At 35.9% G+C, this 18,044-nt stretch overlaps 1 pseudogene; it reads left to right on the top strand.

Moving 5' to 3' along the window:
• The first annotated feature begins 13,722 nt into the window (after positions 1–13,722).
• LOC105215091 (uncharacterized) overlaps positions 13,723–18,044 on the top strand; it is a 51,799-nt pseudogene continuing 47,477 nt past the window's right edge.

The following is an 18,044-nucleotide window of genomic DNA, read 5'->3' as shown; positions in this document are numbered from 1 at the left end:
TAAATCAAGCATCTGTTGAAAGTGTGTATGAAAGTGAATTCTTACTATTTCTTTTAAATGCTTATCACAATATTCTAAGAACTATGAAGAAGACGCGGATTTCGTCGGATGGTTAGTTATACAGCGACGTCAAAGTGACTCAGTAGTCTGTTCTTACTGATAACGAAAAAAACACATTTTTTGCTGTTTTTGTTGAGATTTATATACATATATTTTTATACAGTCACCTAAATGGGCGCTTGAGATGCGTGCGAAAAATTTCCAATTTTGTACTTGCTTGCGCTACTACAAATGAGACTAGATGTTCTCATAAAAACCATATAATATATGTAGATATATTTGATATTTGATGGAGTAACATGGGTTTCACTGTCTTAATCAATCTAGAACATCTCTAGAATAGTGTTCTAAAAAATCGATCAACCCGAGTAATAGTTTTTGAGACACAGTCTGAAGAAGTTGCAAGGTATAGGGTAGGTAGTATGGTCACTCAAACCTATAACCAGTGTTTCCAAAGTCATTTGTCAAGATACCTCAAGAACTACTCAGCCGATTCTGATGACGTTTTAGACAGATCTTGTGAGATAAAATTTACAAGGACTTGGATATTTAATTACTGCTATTGCTTTAAAAAATGCTAGTAGTCATAAGTTCTTATGGAGAGACCTAATTTAAGACCCTCTGGTACGCAAACTTCTCAAAAAATTAAAATACATCACTTCTCTAGAAATATCATAGATTTGATTGCCAAAAAACCGAACTGGTATAAGTTGAAAGAAATGTATGTATACCGTAATCCTTAAAACGAGTGGGGTAACATTTGCAGCTTAATAAGGTTAAGGTAAATTCACCACACCAATTTACTTGCGTCATTTTTACATTTTTACAGTTACTTTCTGGAACAATATGAATTTCAGTAATTTTGAAAGAAATACCAAAAGAAATACCTTTTACAAATTATAGAGGATATCTTACAACAAAAACAATTACAATTTTTTTTCTGCCATTTTTGTTGTAAATTTTAATTACTGCCCGCACGAGTGGCGCATTACTGTTGCATCTTAAAAGTGTATTTGAAAAGTCTTAGATGGAAATCAAATACACCTGAGCACACGCGACGCCCCCCCCCCCCACACCGCATCCTTTCGGTGTGCAGTAAATGAGTGCCATCGACAAGGATAATAACTCCGGTGAGGAATTTACTTTCAGATACTTGAATGGTTATTAGACACAATGGCAATGGCAATGTAAAAGCAGCAACAGGGGAGGAATGAAACCAACAAGCCATCTTCATCGGGTTACAATTATGTACATAAGCTCGTATTGCGAAAAGTTGGAAAAACTCATTTAGCATAGAATGGGGTAAGGCGTAAGGGATCCACTAGGGCTTAGCGAAATATTGTTTTGAAGTTATTATGATTCGTATACACGCAACTAAATATGCATTCAATGCCGCATTTATGGTGCTCAGTTGGCTTGCTCTTCTACTGTTTCTTCAGTTTCTTCTGCTTCTTCTACTTTCAAGCTGTCAATATTCCGCAATATTATGCTTTTGTTGTGGTTGTATTTTTGTAATTAGGTTAACGCGCGGCTATTGTACTTGTAATGATGAGTAAAAGAGCAAAAAAACAACTTTAATTATTTATTGTATACAACAACAAAACGTTCGGATAAAGTTTCAATTGCTAGAATTTAGAAGAGTGGGCACAAGTGTGTAGAGGGGTGAACATCAAAGTACCCACAACGGTAATTGTTGCTACAATTATGTTTGGCTTAATTAAATTATGTTACTGTTATCTCTCATTATTTACTTCTAAGCAAAAAAACAATGAGAGCAATATTTATACTATAAGAAGAGGCACAGTATGCTAAGTTATTCGGAAGTTCAAATTCATTTTAAAGAAGTGTACTGTTTGAGGAGAATATAGTACTGGATGTTCATAATATCGTTGTTTCTCCTCATATCAATCGTAGTTCCTCGACATACAAATGCAGAGCCTTGTTTGAGAAGCGCTACGAACTTTTAATATTGCTATTTGCAACGAAGATCTGAAGTTATGTCGGCCTATGGGATAATATAGCAGCCTCAGCTAAGAGTGCACACGAAGACCGTGTAGAGTCGATTCGACGCCATTCGCAGCCACTCGGACTGACGTATGGAACGACTTGGCGCAGTTCGAGAACTTAAATTGAAAGCGTGCAAAATCCAGCTTGTGCAAGAACTGAAGCGGCTCCACCTTCCCAAGCGACATAGCTTCGCTCTATGGGCTCTTGAAAAGTTCCAAGAAGGCCCGACCTTTTCGTGCCAAATCCTGTTCAGTGATGTGGACCATTTCTGGCTCAAGGGGTATGTAAACACCGAGATCGTGTGATATCACACAGTTAGATTTTTTCCTGTGGGGATATATAAAGTCTAAAATTTATGCGGACTCTTAAAGTCGATTCAGCGCTTGGAGCAAAACATCACGCGTGTCATTCGCCAGTTACTAGTCGAAATGCTCGAACGGGTCATCGTAAATTGGACTGGAGCCGCGGCCAGCATTTGAAAGAGATTCTCTTTATAAAATAAATGCCAAATGATATTCTTTCGAATGATAATAAACATTACCCATAAAATTTGAATTTTCTAAGTTTTTTTCTTTAAAAAAGTAGGGAACCTCTATATGGATCACCCTTACTTAGACAATACAGCGGATTGGACCGAATAATGTTTAAATTTGAACCATTATTTCCACATCATTGCTGTTGAGTTGATTCTTATAAAGAATAAGACTCGGCTGTATTTCTAGAGGAGAAATTACTGAAGGTTTAATACAATACTTAGTTCATATTTGCAAATTGGACCGGAACCCTTGCTACCTAAAATAATCTCCAGTATTTTGGAGAAAAGAAGACAAGTCTTCAAACATTTTCAGTACTATGAAGTAGGTTTATCTATTCAACAAGGTCCTCGTTGTCATTTGACCCCCCTCGAAGATATTGCAAGTAAATAATACTTTTAAGGCACTGTAATGTATTATAATGTAAAAAAAAGTATTTGTGGAAAACTTTGTATTGGCTTGTCTTAATAATATTTATACTCTCGCAACAAAGTGGCAAAGAGGGTAATAATAGTTTTGTTCGCCTAACGGTTGTTTGTAACACCTAAACCTAATCGAGTTAGGTATGGAGTTATATATACCAATAATAATAAGATAATAAGGTTGAGGAGTAGATTAGAAATCCGTCTGTCGGTCTGTCCGCCCGTGCAACGGATAACTTGAGTAAAAATTGAGATATCTTGATGAAACTTGGTACACATATTCCTTGACACCATAAGATGGTTGCTTTCGAAGATGGTCGAAATCAGTCTACCCCACGCCCTCAAAATTGCGAAAACCTAAAACAGATAAAGTGCCATAACTAAAAAAAAAATTTGTACAAATGATCGCACTAAGAAGCGGCAGATTTGGATGTAAGCTTTTTGGGAATGTGGGCGTAGCCCAACCTACTATTAAGTTTTTTGTACATATCTCGTAAACTACTAAAGCTACAAACTCTCTAGAGTCGTTTTTTATAGTACGTGCTACCTTATACAGTCCAAAAATGGAGGAAATCGGATTATAACCACGCCCACCTCCCATACAAAGGCTATGTTGAAAGCAACTAAAAATGTCTTAATTCAATAAGGAAAAACACTAGAAACCTTAAATTTCATTATAAATATGATACAGAAGAGCTGCACTCAAATTGGTACATAAAATTTTAAATGGGTTCCGCCCACTTATGGGTCTAAAACCATAACTCCAAAACTGTTCGATCAATATAAATGAAATTCTGCTTATAATATTTTACTGGCATTCCAGTGATATGTTATGAAAATAGGTCAAATCGGTTCACAACCACGCCTACTTCTTATATAACAGAATTTTGAAGTCCATCTGAATCGTTTACTTTACAATATGTACAGTAAGCACTAGTGAAGATATTTTGAAGAAATTCAGTGGGAATATTTTTTTTCTTCTAATAATATGTCTTCGTGCAAAAATTGGGTGAAATAGGGTTATAACTTCACTTAGATCCCATATACTTAAAATTAGGGTTTCCAACTTTCAATGGACTTTCTACCATATATATGTATATGACGAATATGTGGGTTAAATTGTTTGTAATATAATAAAATTAAATAAATAAATTGCGAGAGTATAAAATGTTCGGTTGCACCCGAACTTAGCACTTCCTTACTTGTTTTTTTTTAACTTTTTTTATGCATTATTATTTTGTAAGGTTAGGTTCCCCTCAATCACTTTAAAACTTTTAATTTCAGGAATTAGTTCAAGTTTACTCCTTGTATTGCTTTTAGATTACTTTTTAATAACGAATTACATTTCAGATTACATGTTTCAGAGCTTTACCATTATTACATACATACATATGCTTATGACCCTTTTCATACACTTAATGAGAATATATATATGTATGTAACTCCTCTTTAGTGTTCAATAAATCTTTGCACTTAAGTGTCTCTAACTCAAAAACCAAGTCAGGCATTAAATCTGCCAACTCTTGAAATGTAAAAGCAGCAAAAAATAAACAATAATGGCAATAATTGATAGAATATATTGCGCAATATTTTTAAGCACCCAAATTATTTTGCAATAATTCATAACACTTTTTTGTGGATGCTTATTTAAGAAAAGTGCGGGTTTATGGTGTTGCGTGTTTTTTGGTTTTTTTTTATTTTTTTGTTCTGTTGTGTCTCGAAGTGTCCCACATTACTTAGGAGGATTTATTTTCTTTTTTTTTAGAAGAAGAGCAAAAAAATCACTAATTCTACTAAGGCTTGTTGACAATAATTTTGCCCACTACATAACAATACAACAATAGCAATAACAATGCAGAACAATGCAACCGCACATACAAAATAAATCAAAAGTTAGGTTAAGCGGCAGAGAGAATACATGTGTGTGTTTGAGTAGTGAAAGGACCAAAGTAAGTGAAAGAAATGCTGGTAAGTTAAAGAATGTGATACAACCAATTATATAGCAAAATGCCCATAATCAGTGACAACAGCGGGAGAGAGTACTTCGTTACATGTATGTATGTATGTATGTACATTCATATAAATACTCCATTGGCATTAGAATCCTTCAGCAAACAATGAACCTCTCTGGCTTTGTGTCTGCAACAACTCGCCCACTCTGCGGCGTGCGATGACACGACACACACCAGCTGGATTAGCACACCGATGCTGCGATATCTTCGTGTATTACTACTATATATTCGTATAGAATTCGTAACAAACTCGAAATGCAGCGAGGCAGCAATGGCGTCGAAGCGTGTAATCACTGTGTCAGAGAGGCGGCTGTTGTATCTACAATCTGCACGCACTTAGGCGCACGCAACAACAATAACACACACACAAACAAAATCAAGACAGAGCATAAGCATATATGTATGTACATATGTATGGATATGTGTGAGTCCTGATGCATATCGCAGTCTTGTTTAGTTTTGCGTTGAAAGGCATCAGATTAGTGTTTCACATTCTTTTTTTACATGCTTTCACTACTTTCTTTTATCCTATGCATGTGTGTTTGTTGTAAGGATATGTTTTTTGCATGTTTGTGAAGATGTTCGTATTGTCTCTTAATGTTGTTTGTTGTTATTGATATTATTGTTGTTGTACATATTAATAGTTTGTCAACGTCAGCGCTTTTGTTTTGTCTGTATTATTTTTGGGCTTCACATTTCTCAATTCTATTTTATTTGCTATAGTTTTGCATTGTTGTTGTTGTAATAGTATATTATTTACATTAGCAAAAGTATGTCAAGTAAATTTGTGTGTGTGTGCGATTTTGCCTTACTTATCCGGTGGCAAGGTGGCGGCATTTTGGCTGGGATTAAGGGTGTTTGCAAGTAGTTTACTTGAGATTTTTTCCTTTTTTTTTTTGCTTTTAATAAATTATTTCCGCATCAGTGGCGTATTGTTGTTGAGTCGACTCGTATAAAGAATAAGTCTCGGCGGTATCTGATAGTTCCTACAGGTTGCGAAATCGAGCAGCGTTTTATTACTAACGATCCAGAAAACGTTCGAAACTCCCACGGGATTAGAATCTCAAATCATTTTGAGGAAAAGAAATCAAAATTCTTAACACTATGGAGTCCATTTACTATAGTAAACAACTAAATGTATCGAGATCAACGATCGAAGAGATTGGACGATATTAACAGAATGACGTTTAACATAAAGAAGTTTGGCTCCATAAGACGCTTTGGTGAATTTCGGCTTTAGCTGTCGACCATGAAAGAATCTGCTTTCTATATAAAATCGTTTAATACTAAATTTGGACAAACAAACCCGACGTCAAGTGACCCCTCAAAATGTAAACAAACCTGACTTCATGTGACCCCCCAAAATGTAAACAAACCCGACGTCACGTGATCCCTCAAAATGTAAATAAACCTTTGTTGAGGTCATTGACCTTTGGTCAGGGTTTGTTTACCTTTTAGTCGAGGTCATTGACCTTTGGCCGGGGTTTGTTTACATTTTGGTCGAGGTCATTGACCTTTGGTCGGGATTTGTTTATCTTTTGGTCGAGGTCATTGACCTTTGGTCGGGGTTTGTTTACCTTTTGGTTGAGGTCATTGACCTTTGGCCGGGATTTGTTTACCTTTTGGTCGAGGTCGCTGACCTTTGGCATGGTTTGTTTACATTTTAGGGTGAGGTATTTGGGCCTGTTTACACTTAGCGATGTCATTTGACATCAAATTTGCAGTTTATTTACAGACTAGAGGTCCCTTGAGCTCAAGTTTGTTTACATTTCAAAGGGCCACGTGTAGGGTGGGTTTGATTACATATCGAAGGGTAATATGGGTAATATGAGGTCAGGTTTGATTACATTTTTAGGAGCCATGTGAGGTTATTTTTTTTATTTTTTAGCGGTGACTTGAAAGTAGGTCTGCAGTGCAGTGAGGGACCACGTGAGGTAAAATTTGTTTACGTTTTACATGAGGTCTGGTGAAGCCAAGCTAGAGATCATGTGAGCTCAAGTGCATTAGAAAAATGAAAATTGTAGGGACTTCGTAAAATTTCGTAAAACTATGAAAATTTTCTCAAAAATTTATCAAAATTAAAACTTTGTTTATATCTATAGTGGATTCTCTCAGCTATAATTTGCACAAATTACAAACCGCGTAGCCTTATTTTTTACATAGTTACGAGCAATAAAAGGTTGGAATTGAATTTCTTTATTCTCCATTTGACTGCATTTTTGGGGACTTTTATGACGAGGGACAGATGCTTAAATTTGATGTATTAAAAACTACAAGCGGCACGCTTCTCAACACTGAAAGTTTCATAAAAATTTTCAAAAAATTTTGTATAATTTTGTAATTTGTTTGGAAGGTGTCGGTCAAGGTTGGTTGGTTGTCAACTCGAGTTTTTCGCGTTTTCTCCAAATATTGATTACCAGAAAGGTCAAGTTTGATTTTTTGTATTTTTGAGAGATTATGAGATCACGCTATGGTTTACGTGAGGTGCAGTCTGGCACATATGAGCCAAGGGTTATTGTTTATATTTCAGGAGGTCTATTTTGACAATATATCATTGGGATGCCAGGAAAATGTTATGAACTGAATTTCATTGAAATTGGTCGAGCAGTTCGGAGATATGGATTTTGACCAATAAGTGGGCGGAGCCACACCTATTTAAAATTTTGTATACCAATTTGAGTGCAGCCCTTCTGTACCATCTTTATAATGAAATTTAAGATTTCTGGTGTTTTTGCTAACTGAATTAAAACATTTTTAATAGTTATCAACATAACCTTTGTAGGGGAGGTGGGCGTGGTTATAATCCGATTTCTTCTATTTTGATAAGATACATAGTGCCTAAAAGAAACAACTCTCGAGAGTTTCCTTGTTATAAATTTAGTAGTTTACGAGATATGTACAAAAGAAATTAGTAGGGGGCTGGGTCACGCTCACTTCGTACCAAATTTTACTTCCATAGCTTTATGGCTTGGATATGGCACTTTATGTGTTTTCGGTTTTCGACATTTTATGGGTGTTGCAGTGGTCCGATTTTGCCCATCTTCGAAAGCAATCTTCCTATTTCGAAGTAATACGATTTGAACGCATTATATACTTTTTTCTAAAATGTAATACTTAAACTAATTTTAACCTAATTTATTCAGAATCCATTTCGGTGTATTTGAACCTTAGAAAAACTAACGTGCTATATGAATTCGTTTAATGTTAAATTGGGACCTTTTGGCAAAGATTGTTTCTTGAACTTCAAACATATCGCTCAAAAATAGAGAAACGTGAAACGTGGATTATACGACTACTTGGCCTGTTGATGCCGATGATGATGAAGAAAAGCACGCAAGCCTAGCTATGTCTAATATGACTCGGGCCGGGTTGACGTCTTTACAGAAAGACACGTTCCTCATAAATCAAAGTACTCGGTAAGAGCCTTTTCATGCTTGGTAGTTCCAGTACCAGGTTAGGTAAGAAATCAATGGTTCCATCATTTCAGATTTTCACCACACACACAAAACTTTCGTCAGTGAACTGAGTTCAAAATCGGTCAAACTTCCAGTGGTTTAGAACATTAGTACATTGTACATTGACTCAAATAATTATTTGGTCTTAATCAATATAGGGATTTGACTTTGTTGGTAATAAACTGGGGCGTTTAGCGTGGAAAGGAAAGCTGAAGGTTACAAGTGCCCTGCTATAGCGAAAACTGAAAGTTTTTAGACGCACTGAATTTGAAATATATCCGACAAGTGCCGCCGATGACCAAAATGTTTCAGACCACAGCAAACACACTAACGTCCAAAGCCTAAGTCCTAAGATATGAAAAATATCTCATTTACCAAAATTGATACACAGTATTTATATGTTCCTACATATTACTAATTGAAGAAGGTCCAGTCAGACGGCCTTGGGCGACATTCTTCCTCCAACTATTTCCAAAATAAACGCTAACTACGTAAAGGTAGTGGATGCCACACCTCGCGTAGCCGACAGTACACAAAGCGCATCGAAATGAGAAAACCTAATAGAATTAATAACTTCCCCTGTTTTCGAGCGCGACAATTACAAATTCATAATGACATTTATTTACTTTGGCCGCAGAAAAAAACACAAAATTTACCGCCGAAAATGCGGCGCAAAAGTACAAAAAAAAAACAAACAAAAAACAGAGAAGAGCGGGTACTATTGACAGAAGCGCGTGCGGCGACGCCAAACTAATGTTATCAAGGCATAAAAGGACATGCAAATAAAGGAGCAACAACAAACGATTACAAAGCGCATAAAAATTACGCCGAACAGCAGTCCAAATGAGCGAGAATATCAAATTATCAATTGTGGACAATGTCAAACGAAGCGACCAAATTCGAAATTTTCGGACGGCCGACAGACGACAGACAGACAGCCATGCAACAAGACGGAAAGGAAACCGGAAACCCGGTTGTGAGCTGTGGGCGCTAATGTGTTTTATGAGCAGTGAGTGAGGGTGTAAGCTGTAAGAGGGTGGGGAGTGTGAGTTAGCTTAAAAGCAGGTATCAAAGCGTAAAAACAAAGCGTTGAAAAAAATTTGGAAAAAAATACAGAAAAAAGTTCAAATTTAAATGAAAACAGCCAAGGACTTTAGGATAACTAGCAAGAAAGCGAGAAAGCAAGAAAGTGCTTTCTGTTACTTTATGAACCCCGCTGCACGCTGTATGAGGAGTTGAGAGCGAGAAAAAAAATTTAATTTCGCGTACACGATGATGGATGATTGAATAGACGCCTGGATGGACAGAGAAATGACAATTAGATGGATGGCTGAGAGGAGCGCGACAAGCGGTTGTGTGTTCATTGTGGATATATGTATGTATGGACAAGTGGATTGATGGACGAGCGGTTGCTTGGCTCGAGAAAGCTGCTTGGTGGCAGTAAGTTTCGAAAGGTGGTTGGCCGACTTGCTGCTGCTTCTTCTTTGGAAGCTGTTCTTTACACGGGTGACAGGTGGCTTTCCCTTGCAATTGCTTTTTATTCATTAAGTGAATTAAGCAGGAAAAATATTTTTTGTTCATTAACGTTTTTCTATTTCATTTTTTTTTTTGTACTTTTATTTAGCCATGAAAAAAAAATAATAAACTTGCGCATCAAAAGGAAAACTTTGCGTTTTTCAAATGAATTTCCAACGGTCGCTTAATGAAGTTTGCCGTTGCCACAGACAATTATATATCAATGGTTCCTTCGGCAGTGCTCAAGTGGATGTGGAGAATGGCAAGCACATCACTGTCTTAACGAGATAAGATGTTTGTCCGTGCTTTTAAGCTTTGACGCTGCAATGTTTGCAATAATTTCAAAATTTTAATTTTTTTCTCTTTGAACCACCTAAAGATGGAGAGAAGAAGAAGCATATGTACTAGATTGAAATTAATTCTGAATTTAGTAATTGAAAATATTTTTTATAATGAAACCTTTCTTTAATCGATTCTATATTATTTTTTGGCAGTCTCTTAACAAAGCATTTTGAACTTGAATATTTCACTATGTTAGATACACGGTTGTAATCTTTAATATATTGTCGACACTTATCCTTTTTCAATTCTTTTGGTTTTTAATACTTATTTGCCTTTACTTTAAAGCTTCTTCTTAAGGGGGTACATGGGTTTTGTCGCGTAACAAAGGCCTATTTGAAATATTTTTTTTTCATGTAAAAAATTATTTACTTAATTCATACTTTTTTCTGTCTTATAGATACATATGTATTTAATGAATACTTTCTGAAATTTCCAAAAAAAAAAGTAAAACTCCTCCATTGCAACGCCATTTCCGGTGACCCCTCGGAAAAAAGGTGCTTCCGCGTTGTCAGCATAACTCCTGACAGGATCATCCAAAATGGAAAAACAAAAATTAATGTGTTAGGTAAGACCATAATCACGTGCTTGAACGAAGGAAAGACAAAAAAATTTAAAATTGAAATTTTGGCAGCCATTATTCCAAAAAAATAAAAATTTCAGTCAAATTTGCTTGACATTTTGTATTTTTTTAAATAGTTGTAATTGAAAATAAAAAATAAAATCCATCGTAGCCAAGCACGAGTAAATTGTATCTCCAAAACCTGTTCAAAATTTCATCAAGATCGGTTGAATAGTTTTCGAGAAAATTTGACAACCGACTTTGAAAACACGGTTCCGAGAAAAACGCGTTTAAAGTTTTGAGTAACAATAGTACTTGACTTGGAGCGCACACCTTCCAAAGGCGTATCTCCGAAACTATTATTCGGATCGACTTGAAAATTTAGGACAATATTCTTGAGATGTTGTAGAAATTAATAAGCAAAAAAAAAAAAAACAAAAAAAATCGATTTTTTGAATCCACGAACCCCATGTAACCCCTTAAGGCTATAGATGTGCTAAATTTAGGATGAGTTTTACCTCATAAGATCTAGCTGCTCTTTTGTGCTCTTGTTTACTGCAGCCTTGTAGAGAGCTATGGAAAATGGATTTTTTGACAGTTGTTATACGTAAATACATGCTTAATAAAGGCTTTAAGAGTTCGATTTACCGCATCCTGTTTCTTTATTCCAAAGCTTTGTCAAAGTAAGGATTTTGTAAGGGATCTAGGCTAGTTTAACACTGGCATACTGTCTGTTTGAGGCTCAGATATGCATAGCCGGGATTAATTTAAGGCGATTCTAAATTCAGGAGCGAACCGACTTTGAGAGGTGGTTGATAATACGAACACGACTACGCCTAACCAAAATTAAAGTTAACGAATATCTGTTCTCAGATATGGAACGGACCCGGATTTTTAACCGGCCAAGGACTGTCAAATTGGTAGCACTTCTCACAATTTATTATTTTGGAAATGTTTTATGCCGCTACAACAACTACAACAATATCTTTCATTAAAAAGTTCTTCCAAAAAATCAACAGTAGTTCAGAGGCAATTTTGCATTTTTTAGAATCCTCCGATTACCTTTTAACCTTAAGAAAAAGTAAAAAATTAGCATGGAAAGCTCTAACAAGCATCTGTCAGAGTAAATTGTTTACACCAACGTACCCCAGACAGTAAGGGTCTATATAACAGAACCGTATTTTTATCCGGCATAGATTTCTCAAATTTAATTGGGGAATGCCTTTTTTTTTGTAGCTACAGCAACAAATTTTGTCTATTGTCCCCAAGTTTGAGCAACAAGTTCACTTAATCTTCTTCTAAAATCCGAATATAAAAATCAGACGTTTCCAAGTTTGTGTTCGTTGGCTACCTTTAAAATATATTTTTTTCGAGAGAGAATAGTTTGGATAGTATAAATAAAAGGCTCTCCTAAACCGAAGCAAATACTCGAACACTGTAAGATCTGTCGAAGGTGGCTGACAAATATTACATAGGAAGTAATAGTAACCATCCGATACTTACACTACCCAGGTGGGGTTCGATATCACGGACATTATGTGACCAGAACCAAACAAAAAATATTAATTTTTTTTTCATTTCATCCATAACACGAACTTCTATAACCCGAAGTTCGCCATAACTCGAAACCTTCAATTGGTAATAGACGTAAAATTTCATACAAATTACCTCCCGTAACTCGGAAGTCTCTCGTGTTAGCGTAGTTCAATTGTATTTTAAAATTTATGAAATTATGAGAACCCACTTCCTAAGTGCTATATGAGCTATATAGTAACACTACCGTGACTCAGAAATAAGAATATCACTCGAAAAAATTTTCGCGTCTTGTTTTTTATACTCTCGCAACAAAGTTTCTAAGAGCGTATAATAGTTTTTTTCGTCTAACGGTTGTTTGTTACACCTACAATTAATCGAGTTATGTATATAGGTATATACAGTCCAAAAATGGAGGAAATAGGATTATAACCACACCCACCTATGGGAGGTTATGTTGAAAACAACTAAAAATGCTTTAATTCAGTAAGGAAAACCATCAGAAACCTTAAATTTCATTATAAAGAAGAGCTCCACTCAAAATGGTATAAAAAGTTTTAAATGGGCGTGGTTCCGCCCACTTATGCGTCAAAACCATATATCCGAAACTACTCGACCAATTTCGTTCGGCTCATAATATCTTCCTAGCTTCCCAATGATATGGTGTGAAAATGGTCCAAATCGGTTCACAACCACGCCTACTTCCCATATATCAGAACTTTGAAGTCGATCTGAATCGTTTATTTTACAATATATAATGTACTAGTGGAGATATCGGAATAGAACTTTGCACAAATACTGCATTTAAAGAGTGGCAACGACCTTCTAAAAATAGTCGAAAACGGTCCATAAGTTTTCAAGACCCTATATATCAAATATGGGGACTTCAGTGCTTCTAACAAATTTTTTACCGAAAATATAAGTAAGTCTTTCAGATATTTGGAAGAAATTCAGACGGAATATGTTTCTTCTAATAGTATGTTTCCGTGCCTAAAATACTTGAAATCGGGTCATAACTTCCCCTATCTCCCAGATACTTAATATTATTGGGTTTTCAAACTTCCAAGGAACTTTGTACCATATATCCCGAATATGTGAGTCAAATTGTTTGTTATGTTAATAAAATTAAATAAATAAATTGCGAGAGTATAAAATGTTCGGTTACAGCCGAACTTAGCCCTTCCTTGGTTGTTATCAATATTTTCCATATACAGTGGCTCACAGCTTATTTCGTGTAAGCAACAATTTTGATAATACTGATATGAAATTAATATGTTTTGCTCTGAACTAAATGAACGAATGATGCAATTATATTGATAATTTAGTTTTAAATACAAAACATGTAAACAAATTTACGAAAGTATTAAAATTCAATATTTTATTAAACAAAAACCAAAAACACTCATAATTCATGGGTCACAGCTTATTTCGTGTGTCGATTTTCGTTCATGTGATACATGCAAATAACGGATGCAGAAAACTAACGGTAAATCAAAGAGTGAACTATGAATACTTAAGAAGCAGTTTATGTTCTAAAAACAATGCAGATCAGTTGCAATTACGCGGTATATCAACATGGGTCCACGCACTTCAATTGAAAAACGCGAATTAGTTATTAAACATTTTCAAAGTGGAAAAACGCAAAAACAAATTGCTGAAATGGTTGATTTAAGTTCACCTACAGTTCAATATATAATTCAGCGCTTTGTTCGTGAAAATCGCGTGCATATCAAGGTTCGAAAGGCTTCTAATAAAATTTTTAATGAAACGGATGAGAGGTGGATTTTAAAAAAGATTAAAAAAGAACCAATGTTAAGTGCTCCAGCGGTGACCAAAGATGTTGAAATGTTTCTCGGCAAAAAATGTCATCCAGAACTGTGCGCAGAATATTAAGGGATTCCAATTTTCATGGGCGAACAGCACGGAATAAGCCTTTTATAAATAAGAAAAATAAGAAAGCCCGTTTACAGTTCGCAAAAAGACCATTTAAACAAGGACAATGCTTTTTGGAATACGGTTATTTTCGCGGATGAGAGCAAGTTTAATCTTTTTGCGTCAGATGGTAAAGCATACGTATGGCGAAAACCAAATACTGAGCTCCAAACAAAAAATTTACACGCAACAGTAAAACACGGTGGCGGTCATGTAATGGTTTGGGGTGTATGTCATCTGCAGGCGTTGGTAGATTGGAGTTTATAGACTCCACTATGAATAAAGAAGTGTACCTAGACTTACTGAAGCAAATTTCCTTCAAAGTGCAGAAGACCTGGGTATACGTGACACTTTTCGCTTCTACCAGGACAACGACCCTAAACATAAATCTGGTCTTGTACAAACTTGGCTCATTTGGAATTGTCCACACCTCATCCAAACACCTGCACAGTCACCAGATTTGAACGTTATTGAAAATGTATGGCACATTCTGGAAATTAATATTAGAAAACACCACATTTCTAGCGTCCAAACTCTAAAAGCGGCTTTGAAGGAAGAGTGGGGTAAAATATCGCCAAATTATACAAAAAAATTGGTGGAATCAATGCAAAACCGCATGAAAGCTGTAATCGAGCAAAAAGACTTTTCCACAAAATATTGAAATTTTATTTTTGTTTACTTTTTAGTAAGAATTTTTATACCACACGAAATAAGCTGTGACCCATGAATTATGAGTGTTTTTGGTTTTTGTTTAATAAAATATTGAATTTGAATACTTTCGTAAATTTGTTTACATGTTTTGTATTTAAAACTAAATTATCAATATAATTGCATCATTCGTTCATTTAGTTCAGAGCAAAAAATATTAATTTCATATGAGTATTATCAAAATTGTTGCTTACACGAAATAAGCTGTGAGCCACTGTAAAATTATATGTGTATATACAGTATGTAACACAATTGAGCAAATAAAATCAAATATTCTTCAATTCAAATTTTTTTTGCACTACGCAACTTATTACGAAAAGAATATATATGTATTCGAATAGGTACACTAGTTGAGTTTTTTTCGCGGAAATATAACGGTACAATTTCTCAATATTTTTCTGGCGGCGTCTGGTTTGCGTCACGTGCACATTTGCTCAATTGTGTTACAACATCGGTTGAGTTCAGGCGTGTGAGCATAGCCAAGACTAAATAAACAACTTTCGAATATTTTAAATACCAGTAGGTCTATTTATCAATTAACTAACGTTTCCAGAAGTATTTTTCATTTTATAGACGGTAAGTAGAATTAGAAAGATTGTTTTTCGTGAAGCTGTTTAACTTCGTGTTTTTTTTTAGAAAAATGAAGAAAATTGCTGACTCTATTAAAAAATCTGTGCTTCAATGGTTGAAGCATGATTAGCATGTCATGAAATATTAGTACTAAAACATCGATCTGGTCGGCGATCCGTTTTAAATAACCACGACAGACGAACTATCAACCGTCTGGTGGCCTCGGGAGCAGTAAAATCAGGTACTGAGATTCAAAAATAACTGGAGAGGACTTACGGAAAACAAGTTTCCCGCATGACTGTACACCGCGAGTTGAAAAAACTAGGGTTTAGAGCCAGGCGCAAAATTAAAAAACCTTTGCTTACTAAATGTCATCAAGAACTACGTCTAAAATTTGCTAAAGCGCACCGAAACTGGACTCCAGAACAGTGGGCGAATGTATTTTGGACAGACGAAAGCAAGATTAACCTTCACGGGTCAGACGGAATACATTACGTTTGGAAGAAGTCATCAAAGACTATTACCAGCCGCGATGTCATCCCAACACTCAAATTTGGGGGCGGAAAAGTCCTCTTTTGGGGTGGCTTTTGTAAAAGTGGTGTTGGGGACCTAATTTTAATCGAGGGAAATATGGACGCGAATATGTATATAGATATATTAAGGCAAGGGTATTTTTCTTCGTTGGAGAAATTGGGTCTGGACAGTAGCAAAATCGTTCTGATGCAAGACAACGACCCCAAGCACAAAGCTAAGAAGACTATGGAGTATCTTAAAAGTCAACGAATTGAAACTTTGGAATGGCCCCCTCAAAGTCCCGATACTAATCCTATCGAGAACCTGTGGTTTGTTTTAAAAAAAAGGGTATACAATTATGCCAGTCCACCGAAAACAAAGGCGGAATTATTTACTAGATGTGTAGAAGTATGGAACTCCATCACTAAAAAAGAATGTGAAGATTTAGTCAATAGCGTTCCCAAGCGTATTGAAGCGGTGATAGCGGCCAAAGGAGGCTATACTAAATATTAAAGCGGTAAAAATTACATTGTATCAAAATTGAGCAAGTGCCATACAAGAGAAATTATATTTTCTTCTTATAAAACCTGAATAAATTTGTTACTCTTTTGTTGTTTTATATTATAGACGAACTGAAGAATGTATTAAAAAAAAATGTAATTCAATTCGCCCAAATTAAATACACATTTTTTGTAAGAATCGACATTCGTGATTTTATTTGCTCAATTGTGTTACATACTGTATGTATATATTTATACAAATTAAGCTCGTTCATTAATATTTCGATCAAGTTCATTACTTGGGAAGATATTAAATAACACAAGCATAACGGTTTTTAGTACACCCAAAATAGGAACAGAAACAGAAACAGCAAATGCGGTCAGGAAATGGCATGTTGTATTTCTGGCGCCAAAAACGACAAGACATGTTGTTGTAACTGCCTTTTTGTTTGTTGGTATTTATTCGTAACTCTTCCTATATGTATGAGACAGCTCTGCTTTTCCTATAGCATTCTTCTACAGCAACCACGCACATGACAAACTTGCAAATGCATTTGACCTTCACTCGGCTACTCATATTCATTATGGTCACAAAATAACTGTTGTTTATTCTAAGACAGCAAGTGTCAAAATACACAATACACAGAAAATGAAGGAGAAGAAGCAGAAAAGAAATGAAGGCATGGAAGAAGCAGCAGCAGCAGCAGCTTTTAAAAGCAGGTAGCGGCTACAGGAGTAAGAACAGAAATAAAAAAACCAACAACAACAATACGAACTTGTTGGTCAGTAAAGTCCGGTTGGTAAAAACCAAAAACCGCACAAATGACTACGCTCGCCGGCTAGCTGTTAGCTGCTGGCTGGCGGTCGAGCTGGCGCCCCATGGTTTTCTGCTCAATTTAAGTCCCTCTCGCAGCGCACAACGAACCAACCAACCAACCGACGTTGGTGGCGGTGGCGACGGAGGCATCAAATTACATTGGCACACACTTGGCTTGCATGTAAGCGTGTGTGTGTCTGTGTGTCACATATACATATACATATATACAGAAAGCTATGTACTTTGGCGCGTTTTTCGCCCGGCTTGGAACGTTGTATACTCTTTTTTAATTATATACGAGTACGTGTGTGTGTGTGTGTGAGCTGTGGCTTTTTCTTGGCCATGTTATAGCTGCTGGCCGGCACTTGTTAGCTTTTGTCGCCACATGTGCTGCATGTTGTTGTTATGATTTTGTCTGCTTAAGTGTCGCTTATGGCGCTCAACATAAGCCAACAAACACATACAAACGCACATATAAACACTAACTTGTTGTTGCTTATTTTTTGCGCCTGTCTGCGGTTCCAAATGTCGTTGTCATCTCATCCTCCCAGGGAAAAAGTCAAGTA

Source organism: Zeugodacus cucurbitae, chromosome 3 (assembly GCF_028554725.1).
Source record: "Zeugodacus cucurbitae isolate PBARC_wt_2022May chromosome 3, idZeuCucr1.2, whole genome shotgun sequence".
Classification (NCBI taxonomy): Eukaryota; Metazoa; Arthropoda; class Insecta; order Diptera; family Tephritidae; genus Zeugodacus; species Zeugodacus cucurbitae.
This window is presented reverse-complemented; position numbering and strand designations above follow the sequence as displayed.